Genomic DNA, 24,650 nt, shown 5'->3' on the forward strand with positions numbered 1-24,650 from the left:
TGACCCCGGTTCAAGCCCAGACATAAGCCCTGACTGGCCCAAGGCTCTGCTTGGCCGGCCTCCAGAGGGCCTCATCTGAGCCCAGCAACCCCTGCCCCCATCACCACACCTCCCTGCCCAAGAGGAGACAGGAAATCCCTCTTGAAACTGCAAGCTTTGGCCCAGATGGCATCCTGTGCTTGGAATGCCGGCCTCCTCTGTCTGGAGCAGATTTGCAGATTCGGTGGCAGTGTTACCCTCTCATCACTCAGGCCCGTCTGGGTATCTTAGATGGGGTTTCATCACGCTGCCTCACCCCATCCTAGGCCCCCTTTCCGCTCACGCTTGCAGGTCCTAGCTCCTAGCTGGGGCTTCTTGTCTCCAACTGCTGGGAGCCCAGCTGCCACACCAGACTGGCCCAGACTAAGGCTCATTCACCTTTGTGACTCACCAGGGGCCAGTGTTAGTTTCCCTTCTATTCTAGGCTCTTGGCTGGGTTATTTGCCAAGGGGAAATAACTAAGATGAAATATTTCTATACGGACAGCCTGGGACATCCAGTTTTTTGGTGAAAACAATCAAATAGCTTTCAGTACGAACTGTAGGAACAAGAACCTTACTTACTTCAGAGATGTGGAATGCTCTCCCTCTTGAGTCATGAAACTAACATTTATGGAACAGTTACTAAGTGCCAGGCATTTTATATGTTACTTCATTTACTGTTCCCTTAATCCCTGTGAGATCAGTATTCTGACCTCAATTTATAGGGGAGGAATGGAAGCTCAGAGAGTTTTGGTGACATGCTCAAGGTCACAGAGCTAGTAAATGGCAGATCCAAAATTCACACCAGATCAGGCTTCCACGCCCCCACCAAATCCATGTCTTGGGGGGTGGAAAAGGCAGTGTATCTACTTGTCAGGAAAATTTAAGGTCCTCTATTTAGAGCACTCACAGAGTACCAGGATGTGAGAACCCACTGAATGGGATGTTTTCAGAACCATAAAAAAAGACAATGCATAAATACTTTATCTTTTAATTTTTGTCTACCTTTTTAAATGCTGAATTTCTTTGAGATTCCCAAAGCATACAATTCAATATAGGTAGAGTAAAAAATTTTATTTTCAATATACACAGTATTCAGAAGAATTAAAGTTCCTGTAATGGTGGAGTACCTTGTATCAGACTCATTTTTCCATTGATAGTGATGATAAACTATGGACAAAGCAGCAAATGCATACACACAGAAAAAAATATTTGAAGGTTTGAAGGCCCTGGAGAGTGACAGAAATCAGGCAGCTACCAGAGGAGATATGACCCTCGAAGATGGGAACTGCATATTGTTATTATTACACATATTATTTATTTTGCTCTTTCCTGGAGAGCACTCTCCTGGCCACAGAGCACGGGGGGATAGGGACTCAGAAAGTTCTACTATTTATAAAAGATGGAGTTTAGAGTTGACAGAGAAGCTGAAGGTGGAAGTAGGAAATCCCAGGAAGCAGGGAGACATGAAGGAGGCAAACCCCAAATCTTCACATCAACTCTGTTCCTGGAATCAGTTACTCCTGAGCTGTGCTTGCAATGGGGAGACTCCAAGGAACACAGTGGAAAGTAATAAGCAGGAAAAGCTAATCAAAAATTTCAGCTGCTTCCCACTGCAGTGGAGTCAGAGTTGGGAGTTAGAATCCCACTAAGTTGAAGGACATTTCCATTAAAACCCCAGAGGGGCTGCATATTAGGAGCAAAGACTTTGTCTCAGATTTATCCTAAGACCAATAGCAAAATCAAAACAGACTGCCCCTAATAAGTATTAAAAACGAGGCTCCACAAAATCAAGATGATCAGCTAGGAATTTAACAGGTATTCACAAAAATCAACACTCTTCAGAGGAAGATAACAGAATGCAGAGTTTGTACAACCTCACTGATGAGGTCTAAGATTTCCCTCTCAGTCATAGGTTTATTAGTGCCTTTGGCAGAGTTTCAGTCATGGCTCCCTATTCCCATCCTGGACCCCCTTTGAGGTTAAGTTCTAATACTTATATGGGGGCTTCTTGTCAAGATCTGCTGCTTGGCTGGCTGCCACACCAGACTGATAACTTTTGATTAGTAGACATGTGTGAAAAAACAGAGAAATGTGACCTGCAGTCAAGAGAAAATCCAGGCCATAGAAACAGACCTGACATAAGCCAGGTATTCAAATGACCAGACAAGTGTTTAAATTTTTTTTAATGTTTATTTTTGAGAGAGAGACAGTGTGAGTCAGGGAGGGGCAGAGAGAGAGGGAGACACAGAATCTGAAGCAGGCTCCAGGTTCTGAGCTGTCAGCACAGAGCCCGATGCAAGACTCAAACTCATGAACTGTGAGATCATGACCTGAGCAAAAGTTGAACACATAACTGACTGAGCCACCCAGGTGCCCCAAATGATCAGACAAGTCTTTAATGCAGCAATTATAAAATATTCAAGGAGTGACTATATGGAGAATCTTAATTGAGACATAGAAAATAGAAAAAAGAATTTCATAGATATTCTGAAAAATATAATATCTGAAATGAAGGATTCACTGAATGGACTTAATCACACAATGGAAATTGAAAAAAGTTTTTTTTTTTTTTTTTTTTTTTTTAAGACTAAAGAAATTAGCAGGGTGCCCGGGTGGTTCAGTCAGTTAAGCATCCGACTCTTGATTTCGGCTCAGGTGATGATCTCATGGTTTGTGAGTTTCAGCCCCACATCAGGCTCTGTGCTGACAGTGCAGAGCCTGCTTGGGATTTTCTGCCTTCCTCTCTCTGCCTCTCCTCTGCTTGCATGCTCTCTCTCACAAAATAAATTCACAAAAGGATTTTTAAAAATATTAAAGAAATTAGCAAACCACTACAAAACTGATCAAGAAAAAAATAGGACAAAACACAATTTACTAAAATCAGAAATGAAACAGAGGATATCACTACAGATCCTGCAGTGATAATTACTTACTAGAGTGATTAATTACTGTATTAAATGAGTAATATTAACTTTATGTTAATGAATTCAATAACAAAAATGAAATGGAAGCATTTAAAAACAAAACTTACCAAAATTGACACAAGATGAAATAGATAATCTGAATAGCCTTTCATATAATAAAAAATTTAATTTGCAATTAAAAACCTGGCCAGAGAAAAGCAATAACAGGCCAGATGCTTCAGGGATGAATTATATCAATATTTTATGAAGAAATGATAAGCAATCCCACAGAAATTGTTAGGAAGTGGAAAAGGAGGGAACATGTCCCCATCTCATATTTCAGACCAGCATAACCCAATACCAAAACCTGACAAAGATACTGGAGGCCTTGTAGAGTGGAGTGTCTGCTGAGGTGTCCTAGACTCTGGCTATGGGTTGCCCTATCATGTCCTCCATTGCAAGGCCTCTCTTCATGGGACATCCTTCCTCTCTTCCAGAAGTGCCACTAGCTATATTCAGGAAACATTTGTTACCTTCTGCGTTTCTTCTGCTTCACTGTCCCAACACTGCCAGGCACAAGGATAAATCAATCTGGGGTCTTGCTAATATCCCCAGTCCTCCTGAGGATGGGAGCATCAGTTCTCACTGATCTTAGATTCCCAAGAAACTAAGGATTCAAGAGAGATGGTCCAGAGACAGGAAGCTCACCCCAACCTGTGCTCTGCCCCTTGCTTCTCCTCCTCCTCACCTAAGGGATTTTTATGTCCTCTCAGGGGCATCTCATCTCTGACTTATCTGTATCCTTTTGAAATTCAAAAGTCAAGGGGCACCTGGGTGGCTCAGTCAGTTAAGCGTCCGACTTCGTCTCAGGTCATGATCTCACAGTTCATGAGTTCAAGCCCCACATCAGGCTCCGTGCTGATAGCTTGGAGCCTAGAACCTGCTTCAGATTCTGTGTCTCCCTCTCTCTCTGTTCCTCCCCTGCTTGCACTCTTTCTCTCTCCCTCTCAAAAATAAATAAACACTAAAAAAAATTTTTTTGAAATTCAAAAGTCAAGAACCTTGACTATCATCTATGTTCTGCTGCAACAACAATCCCTTGAGGAAATGGGTGTCTCATAGGCCAGCTGTTTGAGTGAGGGAACAACATGGGGCAACAGGAAATAGTGGTGTAGAGGAAACACTTGTCTTCACAACATGATTCTGCCCACACTTTTCTGTAATAATGACTGTGTAAATAAAGCCTGGGCAGAGGGAGAGAGAGAGAGAGAGAGAGAGAGAGAGATCAATGGAACAGACTAAACAGCTCAGAAGCAGGTCTGTGCATATGCAGACATGAAATGTTTACAGGTGGCCTGCGGATTTGTGGGAGAGGATTGACTTCTCAATAAATGGTGCTGACACTCAAAGTTGAGTAGAATATGACCCCAACCTTATGCCGTGCGCAGAAAACTCACAGGTGGCTTAAACACCTGAATGTAAAAAAACAAGACCATAATCCTTTTAGAAATTAACATGGGAGAATATCTTTTTGATCTGGGGGTTAGGGAAGGTTTCCTAAACAAGATCCCAAAAATGTACTAGCCAAAAAGGCAAAGACTAATAAATTTGTGCACATCAAAAGGCATCATAAAAGGAACAAAAAGACAAGCCATAGACCAGGAAAAGATATTTTCAACACATATAACTGACAAAATACTTACATTTGGAATACATAAAGCACTCCTACAAGCCAATAAGAACAAGACAGATGACCCACAGCAAATGCGCAAAAGTTCTCAACAAGAATTCCACAATGAAGGAAATTTAAATGTCCATTAAACATGAAAAGACGTTCAATTTTATTAGTACTCAGGAGCATGTGAACTAAAACCATATTGAGAAACTCTCACACACCAGTAGAGGAGTAAGACATTTTCATGTCTAAAGAATGATCCCTAGTGTTGGTGAACACAGGGAGGAATGAGGGCCCATCTCTTGTTGACAGGAATGTATATTGGGATAGACACATTGGAAACAAGTTTGGCATTATCTAATCAAGTTGATGACACATCTATTGTCTTAGGAACAATTCTCATAAGTAGAAATGGATGTATGCTAGGATTCATATGCAAGAATGTTCATAATAGCATTGCTCATGATAGCCAAATATTGGAAACAACTCAATGGTTCTCAACAGTAAAAGTGGATGAATAAATGGAGTAAGCACATACTGATAAAAAGAATACCATATATAGCGATGAAAATTAATAATCTATTGTTAAACGTGACACTAGATGAACCTACAAATGAATGAAAAAAGTCAGCAGGAAGACATTATGTTTCTATTCACATCAAATTAAAAAAAAACAGCCAAATTAAACAACATTTAATTGTCTAAAGATGAATCCAGAGATGGTAAAACTATTAAGAAAAAAAAGGAGAGAATTATCATAAAGACAGTATAGTGGTTGAATCTGTCAAGAAAAGGCTTTCTGGGATGCAGTAAATATTGTTACTTTACCTGAGCCTTCCTATTATAATTACAACTTAAACTGTACATATGCTAATGACCTCCTTTATATCTATTATCCGTTTCACAAATGAATTAAGAGAAAAAATGAACTATGGCACTGTATGCTGTATTTACTAAAGATCATCTTACTGAAGACAATTCTACAACATGGGACACCGTTCAAGTATCGATAAGAATAGGAAGCAAGTTACAAAACCATATACACAGCATGAGTGCAGCTTAGAAGGGGATGTATATATTCACAGAGAAAAGATCTAATAGGAAAACCTCAAAAATGTTAAGTGATTCTTTTTTTTTGTATACTCTAAAGTGATAACCCAAATTTGCACAATGAATAAGTGCTAACTTTCTTGTTTTAATAGGAAACCAATACATATTATGTAAATTCTCTGCAGAAAGGTCTGAAATAAAACTTACCAAGTTATTTCTATCAATCAGGATCTAGTGTAGGAAATGGAAGCCCCTCAAGGTATTTCCAGAAAAAGTATTGAATAGAGGGGCTTGGGTGCATGCTGTACTGGAAGACTAGAGAAGCCAGACACTATGCCCGGACTGATCTGTAAGAGGGTACACCACTGTGGCTTTGATTCAAAAGTCATCACTGTCCAGACCACCACTGCCACAGACACATCTCACACCCAGGAAGAGATTTAGCAATTGGTTGTGGTGGGTCACAGCTACACATAGCTGCCAGCAGCAGGAGCAGCCACAGCTGGCCTCCACCTCAGTCCCACCTTGTAGATCACACGAATGTCTCTCATCAGTGAACCTAATATGTATGCAGAGCCCAGGTGGATGAGTCTAGTGAATGGAGGTTAGAGCATTGTGCACCCTGCACATCCATGGGGATTATCCTCAAGGGGGTTAGAGAGGATGTGGCTGAGGGGGACATCCTTCCTTGAGCTATTATGTATGTATGTATGTATATACGTATGTATGTATTTTTAAAGTTTATTTATTTATTTTGAGAAAGAAAATGAGAGCAAGGGAGGAGCAGAATGAGAGGGGGAGAAAGAGAGAGAGAAAGAGAGAGAGGAAAAGAAAGAGAGAATGAATCTCAAGCAGTCTCCACGCCCAGCATGGAGCCTAACAAAAGGCTTGATCCCACAACCCTGGGATCATGCCCTGAGCTGAAATCCAGAGTTGGACACTCAACTGACTGAGCCACCCAGGTGTCCTTTATGCCCTTTTGGATTTAATGCTAGGGCTACCATAAAAAATAATGCCATAGACTGGGCAGCTCAAACAATAGAAATGTGCTTTCTCCCTGTGCTGGAGGCCAAAAGTCCAAAATCAAGGCATTGGTAGCACCGATTATTTCTGAGAGCTGTAGGAACACTGTTCCAGGCCTTTTTTGTTAGATTATAGATGGCTATGTCTTCACATGGTCTTCCCTCTATCCATATATCTGTATCCAAATGTTCTCTCTCTTTTTTTTAGGTTTATTTATTTAGAGAAAAAGAGAGAGAGAGAGCATACGTGCACACATGAGCAGGGTAGGGGCAGAGAGAGAATTCCAGGCAGGGTCAGCACTGTCTGTGTGGAGCCCGACCCAGGGCTCAAACCCATGAACCGCGAGATCATGACCTGAACTGAAGTCAGTCACTTAACTCATGAGCCACCCAGGTGCCCCCCAATTTTCTCTTTTATAAGGACATCAGTCACATTGGATCAGGGGCCACTTCACTCCAGCATGACTTCATCTTAACTAATTACACCTACAGTGACCCCGTTTCCAAACAAGGTCACTGTCTGAGAAACTGGGGGTTAGGGCATATGAATCTGAGAGGGGGACACAATTCAACCCATAACAATAGGTTCAAGCTTCTTCTTTTTTTTTTTTAATGTTTATTTATTTTTGAGACAGAGAGAGACAGAGCATGAATGGGGGAGGGTCAGAGAGAGAGGGAGACACAGAATCGGAAGCAGGCTCCAGGCTCTGAGCTGTCAGCATAGAGCCGGACGCGGGGCTCGAACTCACGGACCGTGAGATCATGACCTGAGCCGAAGCTGGATGCTTAACCGACTGAGCCACCCAGGCGCCCCAATATGTTCAAGCTTCTTACAAAAAGCATGTATAATGGAGGGAAAAAGGAAACCTAAGATTCTCTGCAGATTAATCATGGAGACTTTGACAATGTGCTGTGCTGGGAAGGGCCCTGTGGAGGCTGGGACCCTGGGGCAATTTTCAAGGCCAAAGGTCAGCACCAAGGACACAGATGTCAGCCTTCCGAGAATATTCTTCCAGGTGATCACTTTGTTGGCAGCAGAGTCCAAGAACTAACATAAAAATCCATCTGCCTTCTGCACCACCTGGGGGGTTTATTTTGTGTGGGAGGACGCCCTGTCTGAACCCCCCCAGCTGCCATCTGGCTGGACGCACCTTGGAGGGGGAGGAGGGAGCCAGTCCCTGGGGTTTGGGGCCGCCACACCTCTTTATTATTCTGGGTCTGGCTCTGGGCCTAGGTAAGCTTTGGGCGAACAGGCAGAGGCCCTGGAAGAAGGCCCTGTCTTGATCTGATCTGGCAGAGACCCGGCATCAGAGCGGGGACACATGCCTGCCTTCCTCCCTGAGCTGCTGCAGTGTCTCTGCACAGAAACAGTCTTGCTTCTCCAGTGGCCATGGGAGTAGCTCCCGAGACACCAGAGAGGCCTGGGCTCCCCTCCCCCTTGCTGGGACCGTCCCCTTGAATGATAAGCGGTCATCTGTGGCCAGAGGGTCGGAGCAGAGCCCTGTGGCTCCCAGCGAGAGTTTCACGTTTCCCTTCCAGCGGCTGTTGGCTGGGACTGCACGGATGCCTTTGTCCCTGCGGGTCGCTCCGAAGCTTGGATTCCATCCCTGGCCAGGCCCCAGAGATGCCGGCTGGTTTTCTCCGGCGGAAGAAGCTGTTCTTTTTGTGTCTGCAGATGGTCCTGTGGCAAGTGCCTCGGTCCGGGTCTTTCTGGAAGAGCATGCCAAGATGAGCTGACGTTCCCCTTCCTTTGAGAGGGTGCTGCCGGCTGGGGTGGAAATGGCCTTGGGGTTAGTGGGGTTCTGTTCAGTACTTCTCTGGGGATCAGTCACCCTGCCCCTCCATGCTTTGCTTCTGTCTCTTCCTCTCCCTTCCTCCTCTTAGCCACATGGACAGGACGACTCTGCAGCCATCCTGCACACCACTCCAAAGCCTTCCTCTGGCCTCCTGCACAGCCCTGCTCCAAAACCTTTTATGGCTCCCTATTGCCTAAAGTGGCTTTTCTCAGACTGAGTGCCTCAGACCTGCAGACTTGTTTGTAGGTCATAAAAGATCATCCCCTTCCAGCTCCCATCCCGGACCCAGCAATCAGACCTCCAGTGGTGGAGCCCAAGGACTTTAACTTACTTCTTAGGTGACCTTTTATTCACTCGTATATATACAGTTTTTAAATATTGTAGTAAAATACACAAAATATGAAATTCACCATTTTATCCATTTTTACATATACACTTCAGGGGAATTAAGTACTAGCATGGACTGAATGTTTGTCCATATGTTGAAGACCCAATCTCTGTTGTGATGGTATTTGGAGGTGGGGCCCTTGGGAGGTGCTTGGGTTTAGATGAGATCAGGAGGGTGGGGGTCCTATGATATTAGTGTCCTTCTAAGAAGAGAAAGAGAGATCTCTCTATGTGAGCATCCACTGGAAGAAAGGCCATGTGAATGTGGCCTCCAGAACTGAGAAAGTAAGTGACGTTTAAGCGACCCGGTCTGCTGTTCTAGAATAGCAGCCTGAGCTGCCTGGGACAAGTACGTTCACACTGTTGTGTAAACATCATTACCAGCTACCCCTGGAGCTTTTCTTCTCCCCCATCTGAAACCCTGTGTCTATTAACACTAGCTCCCCATTCCTCCCTCTGCCCCTTCTACTTTCTATCTTTATGAATTTGATGAATATAAGCAGAACCATATAGTATTTGTCCTCTGTGACTGGTTGATTTCACTTATCGTAATGTCTGCCATTTTGTAGCATGCACCCAAATTATCTTTCTTTTTTTTATTTTAATTTTTTTCTTTTTAAAGCTGAATAACATTCCATTGTTTGCAGAGACTACATTTTTGTTCATCCAGGCATCAGTCGATGACACTTGGGTTGCCTATGTGTTTTGGCTCTTCTGAATAATGTGGCCGTAAACACGGGTGTATAAACGGCTCTTTCAGACCCTGTCTTCAATTCTTTTGTGTTCATCTCTGGAAGTAGAATTGCTGGATCATACGGTAATTCTATTTTTTTTGAAGTTTTAAAAATTTTACTTATTTTGAGAGAGATTGAGAGAGAGAGAGAGAGTGGCAGAGAGGAGAGAGAGAGAGGGAGGGAGAGAACCCTAAGCAGGCTCCAAGCTGTCAGCACACAGCTGGAAGCAGGACTTGATCTCATGAACCTTGAGATCATGACCTGAGCTGATATCAAAAGTTGATGCTTAACCAATTGAGTCACCCAGGAGCCCCGGCAATCTTCTTTTTAATGCTTCTGAGGAACTGTTATACTACAGTGGCTGCACCATTTTCCATTCCCACCAAAGGCACACAAGTGTTCCAATTTCCCCACATCCTCACTGACACTTGTTATTTTCTGTTTTGTTCATTTGTTTGTTTTGTTGGTTTTTGGGGTTTTGTTTTGTTTTTTGGTAGTAGCCATCCTAGTGGATATGAGGTGATATCTCATGGTAGTTTTGATTTACATTTCCCTGACACTCAGGGATGCTGAGAATCTTTTCCATGGACTTATTGTTCATTGTGTATCTTATTTGGAGAAATATATGTTCAAGTCCTTAGCCCATTTTTTTAAATTGGATTTGGTTGTTGTTGTTGAGTTGTATCTATATGTGATTTTGATGGGAGGCAAGGTGAGAGATCATTGGATGAGAAAACGAGCCCTTTTTAGGGCGTCCAGGGACCTCTGCCCTGCTTTCCATCTCATTTCCTGCCATTCCCAGCAAGAATGCTTTCTTTGCTCTAGCTGGGCGTTTCCATCTTCTGGCCTTCATTATACCATTCCAACAACATGGACTTTTGCAGCAGACTTTTTCTTGCCTGCACAAGAAACACCTTCTTGCATCTCCTCTTGAGATAGTTCTGCTGGGACTGTGGGTCATGGTATTCCTCCCCCTCCTGGCTGCATCAATGGCACATGACCCAGTCTTGCCTGATCCTAGTGCTCCCAGCACCTGGGTTTAAGGGCTGGCCTACAGGGTGGCCATTCAATCCATGCCAGTCAGGCCACCATGTGGCTATTAGAGAAGTGTCTCTTTCTGCTTGGCATACCAAACTGGGATGATATGAGCCTGGGAAGCTTGTGGATTCTCTGCAGGCAGAAAGAAAATGAGGACACACAGTATAAGAGGAATCAAGACAAGGAGAGTGAAGGGAGAATGTGAGTAAGAGAGAATGATATTGAGTCCCTGTATCCAGCCGTACCTGAAACTAGCCCTCCCCGGATAGTTCGAGTACACAAGCCAGTCGATTCCCAGCCTAAGCTGGCCCGGGTGCAGTTTCTGCCACTGGCAACAAAAAGTTCTGATGACTGCAGAGCCCCCTTCCCAGTTCTTTCATCTGTTACACATGTGGCCACCTCCGTGCACCCCCATCCATCTTAGATCCACCCTCTTTTCTGTCGGGCGAAGGGCTGCGCCCTCTAGGGATCTCCAGCAGTCCAGAGGTAAGGAGATGGCTTTCTAGGTGTTCTCATTTTCAACTCTCTGCCTGCCCAGTCCCTCGAGAACTTCTGTGTCAGACACTTGCTGTCTGTACTTTGGGTAACAGGGTAAGTGCAAGGAAAATCCTTGTGGCGGCTGGTGTGAACTTGGGAGAGAGACATCCAGCATCTCCACATTCCCCACCCACACCTTGGGGGCAGCCTCAGGCAGAGGCCCAGCCCCAGCGGAGGAATGAGGACGAGGAATGAGGAACGTCCTCTTCCACAGGGACTTACTGAGGGAGGGTGTGAAAAGGTGAGTAAGTGCGGAAAACATGAGCTGGTGTCTCCTTCTTGTGGGTTTCAAGTGTGTGGCTTTTCTTCTTGCAGCTGTGCTCTCCCTAGAGGGTTTCCCACCTCCAGCCCAGGAAGGGGAAGCCACCCCCGGGTGTCGGAAGGGGCCGGGCCACTCCCATGGGGGACACTGGTCTTTATGGTTCAGTCCCTTGGAGGGGGGCTGCTGCATCCTCGGAACAGGATGGAGGGTGGAGCCTCTGGCCAGAGGTTTTGGGGGCCGGCCTGGCCACCCTGAGCGAGAGGAAGGAGATGGGTGTTGGAGTCCTGCTCAGTGGTGAGCCCAGCACCCTGAACAACCCACCCCCAGACAGCATTTCCTCTGGGCGGTAGGAGTGCGGGGAGACCTCCTCCCCACACTTACGTAGTTTGGGGCTTGTACCGTGCAAATGTGTTCCGGTATGACTTGCTCAAAGACCATTTTTTTTTTAAGTGTAAAACTTTATTTAGAAAACAGATGTTTCTTGCACGCAGGTGTCATGGAACAAGTTCTTAGGTGCAGCACGTCATGTCAGTGGATCACGTGGTACCTTTCATCTTTCTTTCTTTCTTTCTTTCTTTCTTTCTTTTCTTTTGCCAGTGCTGTGTTGACCACTGGCTGTGTACTTGGGCCATTAATTTAGGGATGTTCCTGTCCCAATTTCCCCAGTCGTTTTGTTGAGTCCTGCTTCTACTGCTCTCAATTGCCCGCAGCATCGAGAGCCTGGCCTGGGAGAAATGCTCAAAGGGCGTGAAGTTGGCAATAATAATAATAATAGCTAATAACATCTATGGTGGGCTTTGTATGAGTCAGGGACTAGTTTAAGTTCTTTACAAGTATCATTTCATCAAGAGTTGATACTGAGAGAGATCCTAATTTTGTAATCTACATAGATGTGCATGGGCTGTTACTGACCCCTCCCACCCCCGCTAAGGAGCCAGGGCTCGCTGTTCCTTCTGGAAAGCGCGCTGAGAATCTGGTGGGTTTATTCCCAATGTTGTTCATGCCAGTTACACTTGTTACATTAAGGAAGCAATCTAAATATGATGCAAACTAATGAGCTACAGGGTAATAAGACTGAATTGTTGTCTTTATGATATGTAGATGAGATGCTTTGGAAACACTTGATAAAGGTGAGTCACCTTATAAAAATCTCTGTCAAGCTAGATGTGGGCAACACAGCTATGAAAGATCAGGAAAGCCCAGTCGCAGTGACCCTGCCCACGAGCCGCTCGCTTCACACGGGTTTGCAAGTTCTGGCTCCGCTTTGAGGCAAACCAAGTGGAAAATCATAGATGAACATTATAGACACAAGTGATGCAAAAAAAATAAAAGCGGACGTGGAATTCTATCAAGTGGCTCCTTGTTGCGGGCTTGAACCTGAATCAAAGTGTAATTACTAAGTGTGCTTTCAGTTAGAAGCTTCAACTTGTAAGAGTGGTTTTATGATTCCCCGCTTTAACTGTCTTTTTAAATTAGCCCACCTACTGTTTGGGGGAGGGTTTGGCCACAGGTATGTATGGGTGTGGAAGAGGGGTCCTGTGCCTACCACTGTCTTTCGGAGGAAGGTTCCTGAGACATTCCCTGGTTTGGTTCCTATCCCCTTGTCGGGGCAGGATTTTTCCTTCACACCACCCCCACCCCTCCTGGTATCCAGGTCACCTGCAGGCCCAGGTCACAGGAGAGTCCCTGTGATGACTCCAGCTAACCTTGACCCCTCCCTTCTCCCTGGTCTCCAGGAGACGCCCCTCATCTGGCCCTATGAGCACATATCCAGATCTTTCTGTTTCTTACTCTGGCACCTTCTCTGAGACTTCATCATGAGCTGGGAGAGGGAAATGGCCCTCGGGACACCAGTAAGTCAGAGGGGAGAAAAGTCCACAGAAAACACTCAGCGTTTGGACAAATGGATGAACAAAATATGGTCCCTCCGTATAGTGGACTAGTACTCTGCCTTAACAAGGAAAGAAATCCTAACACCTGCTACAGCATGAGAGAGCCCTGAGGACATTGTGCTGAGTGACATATGCCAGTCACAAAAGCACAAATCCTGCATGACCCCACTCAAATGTGGTACCCAGAGTAGGCACATTCACAGAGACAGAGGGTGGAATGCTGGTGCCAGGCCTGGACTGTAGGAACAAGGGAACCAGGAGTCGGTGTCTAATGGTGCAGAGTTTCAGTCTGGGAAGATGAAAAATGTCATGGAGATGGACAGTGGTAATGGCTGCACGACAGTGTGAATGTCTTTCATTCCGCTGAACCATGCACTCAAAAATGGGTAAAATGGTAAATTTTGTGTTGTGTATAGTTTCACACACACACACACACACACACACACACGAACCATGCCCTGCTCTTCAGTGCTTCACCTCAGCGGGAAGCACCGAGGTTGTTTCTGGTGGATGGGATTCTTTTCTTTCTTTCTTTCTTTCTTTCTTTCTTTCTTTCTTTCTTTCTTGTTTCTTTCTTTCTTTCTTTCCTTCCTTCTTTCTCTTCTTTCTTTCTTTCTTTCTGTCTTTCCTTTCTTTTCTTTTTTCTTTTTTCTTCTTTCTTTCTGTCTTTTTTCTTTCTTTCTTTTTGTCTTTCCTTTCTTTCTTTTTCCTTTTCTCTTCTTTTCTTTCTTTCTTTCTGTCTTTTATTTCTTTCCTTTTCTTTTTTCTTTTCTCTTCTTTCCTTTTCTTTCTTTCTTTCTGTCTTTTATTTCTTTCCTTTTCTCTTCTTTCTTTCTTTCTTTCTTTCTTTCTTTCTTTCTTTTCTCTCTCTCTCTCTCTCTCTCTCTCTCTCTTTCTTGAGCACAGGAGGGGCAGGGAGAAAGGGAGAGAGGATCCCAAGCAGGCTCTGTGCTATCAATGCAGAGCCCAATGCTGGGCTCAAACCCATGAACTGCAAGATCGTGACCTGAGCTGAAATCAAGAGTCAGAAGCTCAACCGACTGAGCCACCCAGGCACCACTGGTGGATGGGATTCTGGACATCTTAGTATTTTCCCTTGAGCCTTAATATATTTCCCCAACTCTCTGCAAAGAGCACTTATTACTTTAATAATTGAGGGGAGGGTGAAGGGCACTTTAAGAATTTAAAAGGCAATAAGAAGTAAGGGAGTGAATTGTCTGGATCTCATCCTCAGCCCCCACTGCCCGGGGCCTGAGTCTTGTGCCTGCGGGCAAGGTGGCTGGATATACCCTGAGGGTGGACTAGAGTGTCAGGGGGGCCAGGAAACCAGGGTGAAGGGCAGTTGTCCAGCTATCAGCCCTGACAACGGCCCTTGATTTAACCATTAGATAAGTAGGTGCTACAAATTTTAGGGCACCAACACTGGTCGGGTCACCAAGGAGGGCTTTATAGGCATTATTTTTAAAATTCTCACAGAAATCCTGTGGTGAAGGATCTTTATTTAAAAAAAAAAAATTTTAACGTTTATTCATTTTTGACAGATAGAGCACAAGTGGGAAAGGGGCAGAGAGAGAGGGAGCCATAGAATCCAAAGCAGGCTCCAGGCTCTGAGCTGTCAGCACAGAGCCCAGTGCGGGGCTCAAACCTGTGAACCATGAGATCATGACCTGAGCTGAAGTCGGACGCTTAACTGACTGAGCCACCCAGGCACCCCAGCATCTTTATTTTAAATAATTTTCCTTGTAAAATATATGCTACAGATACAGAAGCAGGTATAATATATTTGTACATTTATTTTTGAGTTTTTAATAGGAAATTAATTGCATTCATCAGGGTGACTACTGTAACAAATAGGCCCCCATATGTCTAATGGCTAAAACACAAAGACCTTTGATTTCTACTCGCCAAAGCAGGCCAAAGCAGGCCAGGGCAGTGGAGGCAGGCAGAGGAGGGGTGGGCGGCTGTTGTCCACACTGTCACTCAGGGATCCAGGCTGCCGGGGGCTCTGCTATTTCCAGCTCAGGGTGTATGAGGCTGCCCTTGGCATGGACAGGCAGCCGCTTGGAAAGGAACTCACAGGGCAGAGTTTAACAGCCAGCCCTGAGAGTCATGACGTAACTTCCACTGATGTTTTACTGGCTGAAACTCACTCTCATGGCCAAACCTAACTGCACGAGAGACTAAGAAACACAGTCCAGCTGTGCACTCAGGACAAAAGAGAAATGGCTTTGGATTTGGAATAGGGTGACCCTTGTAATTTATCATTCAAACTAAGGCCCTACCACCGACAGGGAAGAGTGTGATTAAATTATGCCAGGAGAGCAAGCCCAAACCAGAATGGGGACAGACAATCATTCTGATTTGGGGGAGCAAGAGCAGGCGAAGCATATGTTTTCATATTTTCTACAAAAGGGGAAGGCACGGCACGTAGCCTCTTCTATACTTTGGCTTAATTTCTCCGACTTTGCAGTGTATCCCGGAGGTCTTTCACGCAGAGATCATGCATTGGGTGGTTGCTTGCAAGCTTTGGTATGGTGACACTTGGTGAACCTCAGTCCCTACCGAGCGACAGGGCTTGTTTCGATCTTTTGCTATTACAAACCATGGCACAAGTCATGCTGTACAAACATCACTTTATTTTTTTATTTTTTTAATTAAAAAAAATTTTTTTTTCAACGTTTTTTATTTATTTTTGGGACAGAGAGAGACAGAGCATGAACGGGGGAGGGGCAGAGAGAGAGGGAGACACAGAATCGGAAACAGGCTCCAGGCTCTGAGCCATCAGCCCAGAGCCCGACGCGGGGCTCGAACTCACGGACCGCGAGATCGTGACCTGGCTGAAGTCGGACGCTTAACCGACTGCGCCACCCAGGCGCCCCCAAACATCACGTTAGATACATCTTAAATAGTAGGAGTAAAATGAGCACAGGCTGTTAGCACCCTTGTATGTGTGCATCTCAGATTAATGCACTAGATGGTTTTCTCTAGTTTTGTACCTTATAGAAACAAGAATAGATTAAATATATTCTTTTTAAATTCTGTTACTCTCCCCCCATTTTTGCACAAAATGGCTTTGTTTATTTGTTTTTTTTTGTTTTTGGGAGAGAAAGAGAGAGAGAGAGAGAGCTCACATGTACAAGAGCAGGAGAGGGTCAGAGGGAGAGAGAGGGAGAGAGAATCTTAAGCGGAGCTCGATCCCATGACCTTGAGACCATGACCCGAGACGAAATCAAGAGTCAGATGCTCAACCGACCGAACTACCCAGGCACCCCTCAAAATATTTTTGAGATTTATCCATGTAATGAATGTTGGATTCCATTAAGTGAATGTACTGCTATTAAAAAATAATTTAGTCTACATTTGAGGATGGTTTGCATCATTGCTGGTGTTCTGAGCTTTGGACGATGGGGAGTGAATTCCCTGGCCTCGAGTGCACTGTGCATGTTTTCTGTAGGGCTTACACCATCATAGGGCAGGAATGTATAGCCTCATTAGATGCTGCTAGACTGTCCTCCAGGCTGGATGTGCTGAATCGCACTGGCATTTAACAGGCCCCCACCACTCCACATTCCTATCTTAGCTTTCTTTTGCATTTAGAGTTAAGCAAATTTTCCTTTCTTTGTGATTTGAGTTTCTGCATTTGCAAATGCCTCTGTGACCTTTGCCCATTTTTTCCACCAGACCGATATCATCTCCCTGTTGGATTGGAGGAGCTCTTTCTCTACGTAGTGAATACTAACTCTTTGTTGGTTATAATTGCTGCAGATACTGTCGGTTTGTGACTTGTGTTTACCCTCTTCATGATGTCTTCTGATAACAGAAGTTCCTAATGCAGTGTGGTCAAATACATCTTTCCCTTAGGGTTGGTGTTCTGTTGTTTGGGAAGCCTTCCTAGTCTGGGTCTCAGTCCCCAGTTCACATGGGAGCAGACAGTGGTTCAGATGTTTGGGTAATGTGTTCAAGGCCAAGATTTGGTGCCCAGGTTCTGACCTAGCCTGCTCTTCCTGAGGAGTTTCTAGCACAAACCTGGCCACCCCACGTCCAGAGTGAGGCTGGGAGAGGCCTGCCCCTTTCCAAACCTGCCAGGGGCATGTTGGAATCTCTTGCTACACAGGAACCCTCTGGCCCACTCTGCTGACCACCCCAGGCCGGTCTCCCCACCTTCACATACCATCATCGGCTCCTCCTTCGGGCCTGGAATTTTATGTCTCTGTGTAACACGCTTCCCCATGGTGGGACCAGCCAATGGCCTCCTTTACAGGCAGGAAGAGAGAGTGAAAGAAAAAAAGAAAAGAGGGAAGCCAGGAAGGAGGGAGGGAGGGTCCCCTGCAATCCCCAAATCCCAACACACAACCTCCTTCCAGGTCATGGGCAGACCTGTTTCGTGTCAGTTACCGCACAGACCATTTTGTGTTGCTCTGTTTGTCCTTGTGGAACAGACATCATTTTCCACAGCCATACAGGAAGTCATTGAGTTGATAGTCACACACTAATAACAGCCATCTTTCTGGTGTTTGGACAGACATGAGGCCATTTCCAGAGTCATCTTAGATGATTTAGTCAAAACCTGCAGCGGGTGGCTTTAACTGTTAACTCTTTTTTTCTTCTTTTTAATTATTACCTTAAGCTACATTCTCAGAAAATGAGGTTTCTGGGTAAAAGGGGATGGATTGTTTTTATGGCCTTTTAAAGATAGTGGCAAATTTCTTTTCAAAGATGCTGTGCTGATTTGCAAAACCCAAAATAAGTTTCATACGGTTTTCTAAAGCTAGAGAGAGGCAGGAAGAGCTCACGAGAATGTCTCTCCAGTACCTCCCGGAGGGGCTATGGCCTTAGTGCTGTTGGAAGATTCTAATCAGTGGTGCTATTTTTGTGTGACCAGGCTGCAGCAGACGGCAAGGCTTTGTGGCTATCTGGACTGATAAGACTATTGGAGGGCTGTTTCTGGGCAGCCAAAGTGCCTGCTTTGCAGGGCTCCAGTCTGGGGGCCCAGTAAGCGGTGACGGGGCCCTGTCTCCCAGATCTTCCATTTTAGGTGAGAGGTGAAGCAACCGAGAGGATTGCCAAGTAGGGTCAGGGAGCCTTGCTTACTCAGCACTCTTGTTTGGTCTCAGAGGTGCAGGCCTGGGTGGTTATGGCCAGGCCCAAGGGTACCCTGAGAGGGTCTCAGCCCTCAGGCCGGTGGCCCAGCCAGGGTGGCCGGGTCCTGGGGGTTAGAGATGAGCCGGACCCTTAGGGAAACAAAAGGAAGGTCCAGGCAGACCAGCAGTGTGTGGTACCAGCCAGAACATTTCCCTTTGGTGGCTGGGCCTTCCCAGGACAGACAGGGAGCCACAGCTCAGGGATGAAGGACGGATGTCTCCACCCTGGCTGGGCCACAGACCCACACGCATCCTCCATCAGAGGCGGCTGATCTTTTTGCAGGTGCCTGGCGTGAACCCAAGCCCACTCTTTGGCCACCCCAGAGGCAGGCCAAAACCTCAGCAGAGGCCTGCCCAGGACAGGATCATCAGTTCACTTCCCCTTGGGGAGCAGGGTGGGAGGCCGTGTGGGGACGGGAACCCTAAGAGGTCTGAACACTCAGAGCAAATGTCACACAAAACTAAACCGCTTCCTGGGTGAGGGTGGGAGGGCGTGCAGCACCTGGGGTGTCAGGGCCCAGCTCGCTGCCCTCCACCCTTGCCCTGCTAAAGTGGGCTTTTGGGGCTCCTAGCACCTGCGGAGTTCAACACACCCTCCCCTGTTACTGCCTGTGCCACACGGTTTCACAAGCTTCTCCGCCCACTCTGGCATTATCAGCCGCAATAAAAATAATAAGATAGCAATCACTGATACGTCCCCCGCCTGCCAGAGCCGCAGCACTAAGTGCCCTATGTCGCCTAGCTGGATGCTAGATGCTGCTCTCATTATTCCCATTCTACAGATGAGGAAAGTGAAGCCAGAGAGGTTAAGAAAGTTGCCCCAGGTCACTCAGCCGGGGGGTAGCAGAACTGGGAACCAAACCGAGGCTGCCTGTCTCCCGAGTCTGGGAGTTACCGCACCTTCAGTACTATAAGGCAACAAATGCCCACACATGTTCTCTAAAGAAATTTGTAGGTGCCCGCGACTGCGTCTAGGGGCACAGTGGTGGTTCCCAGCCCTGACCCAGGACGGCATCCCAGCACGGCTGCTACCAGCCAGGTGGCTGTGCCTAATTACTGTGTTTCTATTAACCTGTTACTTGAGGTGAAATGCGGTATAATCCCCACGTCACAGGAGGCTGGGAGGATTAAATGAGATCACATCCGTGACCATGAACAGCCCTATAGCCCCCGGCCCTGGTGGACGTCTACGAAGCGCGGGCTCCGGGCTCCAGTCCTCTTCTTTCTCGTATGTCCTCTGAGGGTCCTCTCACTGTCCTGGGTGCAAGGGAGCATCCACAAAACAGTGACAATTCTGTGCATCTTGCCACACGAGGCTGTTGGAAGAGGCGAATGCACTCAGCATCATAAGACTCCATGCACGAGGCTGGTGCCCTCTGGAATTCTCTACGAAGCTGTGAACTGTGGGGTTCGGATAATGTTTTTCTGACAGTTCCCTGCCCGTGTGGAGATCTGTGGATCAGCTGCCTGATGTCCTGCTCTTGGTTTTATAGTTTCATCAGATGGCCCCTGGGGACTAGCCAGCCTGCAAGCCCAGGGCACAGGATTACGTTCGGTAATCATTTTCTTCTTCCAGATTCACCTCTTGAATTCCAAAAAGGGCCACTGGGGAATTTTACTCATCTTCCTGACCTCCCCATTCTACAGCAAAGTCAGCTTGCCTGGCCAAGGCGAGAGTGAAATATTTATTAATACCATAAAAATTTAATGCTAGGGGCGCCTGGGTGGCGCAGTCGGTTAAGCGTCCGACTTCAGCCAGGTCACGATCTCGCGGTCCGTGAGTTCGAGCCCCGCGTCGGGCTCTGGGCTGATGGCTCAGAGCCTGGAGCCTGTTTCCGATTCTGTGTCTCCCTCTCTCTCTGCCCTCCCCCGTTCATGCTCTGTCTCTCTCTGTCCCAAAAATGGAAAATAAACGTTGAAAAAAAAAAAAATTAAAAAAAAAAAAAATTTAATGCTAATTTAGATTTCAGTTTGATTTTTCGATCCCATTTAAAAAGATTGGAGGGTTGCAAGTGTGTATAGCTCGCTGTGCCGTGAATATCACTGATGACATTGTTCCTGTTTCAGATAATTGATGGTATTAGAAGATGCTTGGCCAGGTCACTTACTTGCCTGGGCTGCACTCTCTTTCCCTCTGTGTGTCCTTCTTCCTTCTACGTCCCCACAGTGCCGTGTGCTCCTCTCTGAGCTTTGGTTCCTTGACAGCGGTGTCGTATCTGACTTTATTGGCCAGTTTGCTCTTCCACTCACCACCATTTCATGTCTCTCCTCTCTCTCCTAACCTCCCACATCTCTCTGGCTCCCTCCCACTGGCTGATGGCCTCCCTTCACACCACATCGTCACAAGATGGCTGCTGCATCACCAGGCATCACATCTCCTTTCTACGCAGGAAGAGGAGGAAGGGGGCAGAGTCAAAGGAACACAGGCAGTCTTTCTTCTAGCAAGGCTTCAACTTTTTATCTAAACAGGGTTCTTCTCCCCAGAAACTTTCACCTACATTTTGTTGGCCAGACCTGTGTCAGTGGCCACCTCCGAGAAGATGAGTGTTTTTAAAGTTTATTTATTTATTTATTTATTTATTTATTTATTTTGAGAAAGAGAAAGTGAGAGAGCAGGGGAGGGGCAGAGAGAGAGGGAGAATTCCAAGCAGGCTCTGCACTGTCGGTGCAGGGCCTGATGTGGGGCTCAAACTCATGAACTGCAAGATCATGACCTGAGCTGAGATCAAGAATCGGATGCTTAACCCTCTGAGCCACCCAGGCGCCCAGGGCACACTTACAATCCCTTCCAAACCAGGACTCTGTTAGTGAGAAAGAAGGGGCGGCTGGGGGGCGGGGGTGGGGTGGGGGGATGGGTGCTGGATAGGCAGTAGCAGTGGCCGCCTCACAGTCTGCCCCCTTGCTAGCTGACACCTGTCACTCCCTTCCCTCACACACAGAAAACATGTCTGTCTCCCAGGGCAGACAGCCAAGGTCTCAGCCTGCTCCACCCCGGACAGGCTTCTCCATAATGTTCCCGGTGGTCCTGCGACCTTTCAACTACGAGATAAGTTATCTGCTCCAACGTTCTCCAATTAGCATTGGTGAGAAATGGCAGAATGCAGAAGCAGCTTGCGTTCAGGAAAAGGGAGCACGGGCAGCAGTAAAATCCTCCTCTGCGAGGACGCCCGGCTCCTCGGGCGGCCACAAGTTGCCTGCTCTGCTCCTGGGAGACTCTGCCCGTAGCCCCTGTGGACTCGGTTCTGCCCTTCAGAAGGGTCCTCCTTGTCCGTTATTCTCCATGGCCACACCAGAGGCATGCCATCTCTGGGGGCCACGCGGCTTCCTGTTGGTGTGAGTTTGGGGACCTGGGGGTAGCTTCAGGGATTGGCCTTGGGTTATTTGGGGCAATACATTTCTCTCAAAAACTTGGTTGGCTTCTGGTCTTTTGGTGGCAGGGGGAGGAGGGGTCAGTTCCATTTGAGAGTAACTCCAGCCAAAGAGCTGTCTGGCCAAGCCTTACATGTGACATCTCCAATTATGTGCCCACTGACCCCTGCGGTGCCTTCACCCTAACTGAATGGTTACTGTTCTGAGGCAATTCAAAACAGTGACCTCGGTGGGAGACTGTCCCTTTATATGCTCTTTTCCAGGGGCCTCTGTTAGTTGGAATTCTTAAGAGAAAGTTCTGGAAAAAGACTTTGTGTCTTAATTTCCTCTCCCAGTATGGCTGTCACTTAAAAAAATTTTTTTAATGCTTATTCATTTTTTTTTTTTAATTTTTTTTTTCAACGTTTATTTATTTTTGGGACAGAGAGAGAGACAGAGCATGAACGGGGGAGGGCCAGAGAGAGAGGGAGACACAGAATGGGAAACAGGCTCCAGGCTCTGAGCCATCAGCCCAGAGCCCGACGCGGGGCTCGAACTCACGGACCGCGAGATCGTGACCTGGCTGAAGTCGGACGCTTAACCGACTGCGCCACCCAGGCGCCCCTAATGCTTATTCATTTTTGAGAGAGAGAGAGGAAGAGAGACAGAAAGAGAGAGTGAGAACAGGGGAGAGGCAGAGAGAGAGGGAGAAACAGAATCCAAAACAGGCTCCAGGCTCCAGGTTCTGAGCTGTCAGCACAGAGCCTGACACGGGGCTTCAACCCACGAACCATGAAACCATGACCTGAGCCAAAGTCAGACACTCAACCAACTGAGCCACCCAGATGCCCCCATGGCTGTCATTTGCAGGCAAGAACTTGCTTTAGTCTGGGATAAAGAAACTGTGTGTGTGTGTGTGTATGTGTGTGCACATGTGCAAGACTGCAAGACTCTAAACTCTGGAACATTCCATCCATTCAGATGGCAGGCCACTGGCAATGGGTGCCTCTCTCAATGCTGTCACGTTCCCTTCTGTCACTGCTTCACGTCCATCACTGGTCTCAATCCTTCCTCTCTTGTAAGACATTGCCCAAGGTAGCCAACAGCAACCCCATTCTGGGTTTTCCCTCACATTTCCCCAATTCTACAGACCCAGTTTGCATATAGTCTGTGTCCCACCATGCAGCAGGCAACCGGTTGGCCAAATGTCTTGCAGAGGTCGCCAGCTTTCCATCTTGCAGCGCTGGGGTTCTCAATGCCTGCCCCTTCCTCCCCCTGCAGCCCTCCACTGCCAGAGTTTGGCTTAGTTAGAAGTGCACTTGGCTGTAAGAAAACATGAAAACTGGGGAGAGATTTATTGGTCTCATGCAACAGGAAGTCTGGGGCAGTCCAGGGCTGGCCCAGCATCTGAGAGTGACAGGCACTCAGGCTCTTTCTTGCTTTCTGTTCTGCCCTTTCTGTTCTTTCTAGCCTTTGAAATCAGGCATAATTCTTAGTTTGGGCAACAGAAGCCAAGTTAAGAACATTGAACAAAACATGAGTTTGTTAAGAGGAGTTTTGAGGAAGGCTGGAGGAGCAGGCTGGAAACCAAACCCCAAGGATCAGCAACCCCCCTCCCCCCCCAACGCCATGGAGCAGCTAGAGAGCAAATCACTACTGCTGCTCCACGGACCACCAGATGCTACAGTGGGTCCACTGCCTGGAACTTGACCTTACTGAAGTTGGCATTGGTGACACCACCAGTGCCCTTTGGTGCTTGGAGCTCAACCACGGCTGCCCAGTGGAGCTTCCTTCTGGACTGATGCCATATGCACTTGAATCTGATTGGTGGAGCCAGGTCACATGCCTGTGCCTGGCTGCAAAGGAAGCTGGAGAGAGAGTTAGAAATTTCATGAGGTTGCATCTGCTTGGTTTGAGCCCTGGCTGCAAAGGAGACCAGGAGAAGAATTTTCTCCAGTCTGCCTCGGGGACACGGGACTCTCACAAACATAGCCTGAGTGTTCTCAAAGTATAGGGCAGCCAGAAAACATGACGGGTGTCACCCCATGCACCATTTCCTGTTCGTCACCTCTCGGTCACTATTCTCTCCACCCCCGTTCACCTCCTGTCCCACAGCTACAATGGAGCTACTCTGGCCCGGCACCAGTGGCCCCCTGTGACCATCCCCAGGCAGGTCTCTGTGCCCGTCTAACTTCTCAGCAGAAGGGGACATGTTGACCTCCTCCTTAGAACACTTGTCTCCCGCCTTCCTCAGCACCCTATCTCCCAGGTTCCCCTTCCTCCTGTGGCCACTCCTCTGGCTCTTCAGCTGCCTCCTCCCTTTCCTCCCCCTCCTCCTCCTGGCTTCTATGTCTGAGGGGTCCTGCACCACCTAGATGATTCCACCCGTGAGTCATGGCCTTACATTGCCATCTCTAGGCCAGACCTCTCCCTTAAGACCCTCACACTCCCTGTGTGTACTTGTTCCACAGACACCCCTAACTTCCTCTGTCCACCGCACAGCTCCCGATTTCCCTCTTTAAATTTTTTTTTTTCAACGTTTATTTATTTTTGGGACAGAGAGAGACAGAGCATGAACGGGGGAGGGGCAGAGAGAGAGGGAGACACAGAATCGGAAACAGGCTCCAGGCTCCGAGCCATCAGCCCAGAGCCCGACGCGGGGCTCGAACTCACGGACCGCGAGATGGTGACCTGGCTGAAGTCGGACGCTCAACCGACTGCGCTACCCAGGCGCCCCTCGATTTCCCTCTTTAATTTCTCAGTCGGCATACCCCGTCCAGTCACTGACACTGCCATGTTAAAGCCAGCAGCGTAAGGGGTTCTCCTTCTTTCCTTCTAATCT

The sequence above is a fragment of the Lynx rufus genome, unplaced genomic scaffold, assembly GCF_022079265.1.
Source record: "Lynx rufus isolate CCGP_SWC_20201006 ecotype Redwood Valley unplaced genomic scaffold, mLynRuf1.p SCAF_21, whole genome shotgun sequence".
Classification (NCBI taxonomy): domain Eukaryota; kingdom Metazoa; phylum Chordata; class Mammalia; order Carnivora; family Felidae; genus Lynx; species Lynx rufus.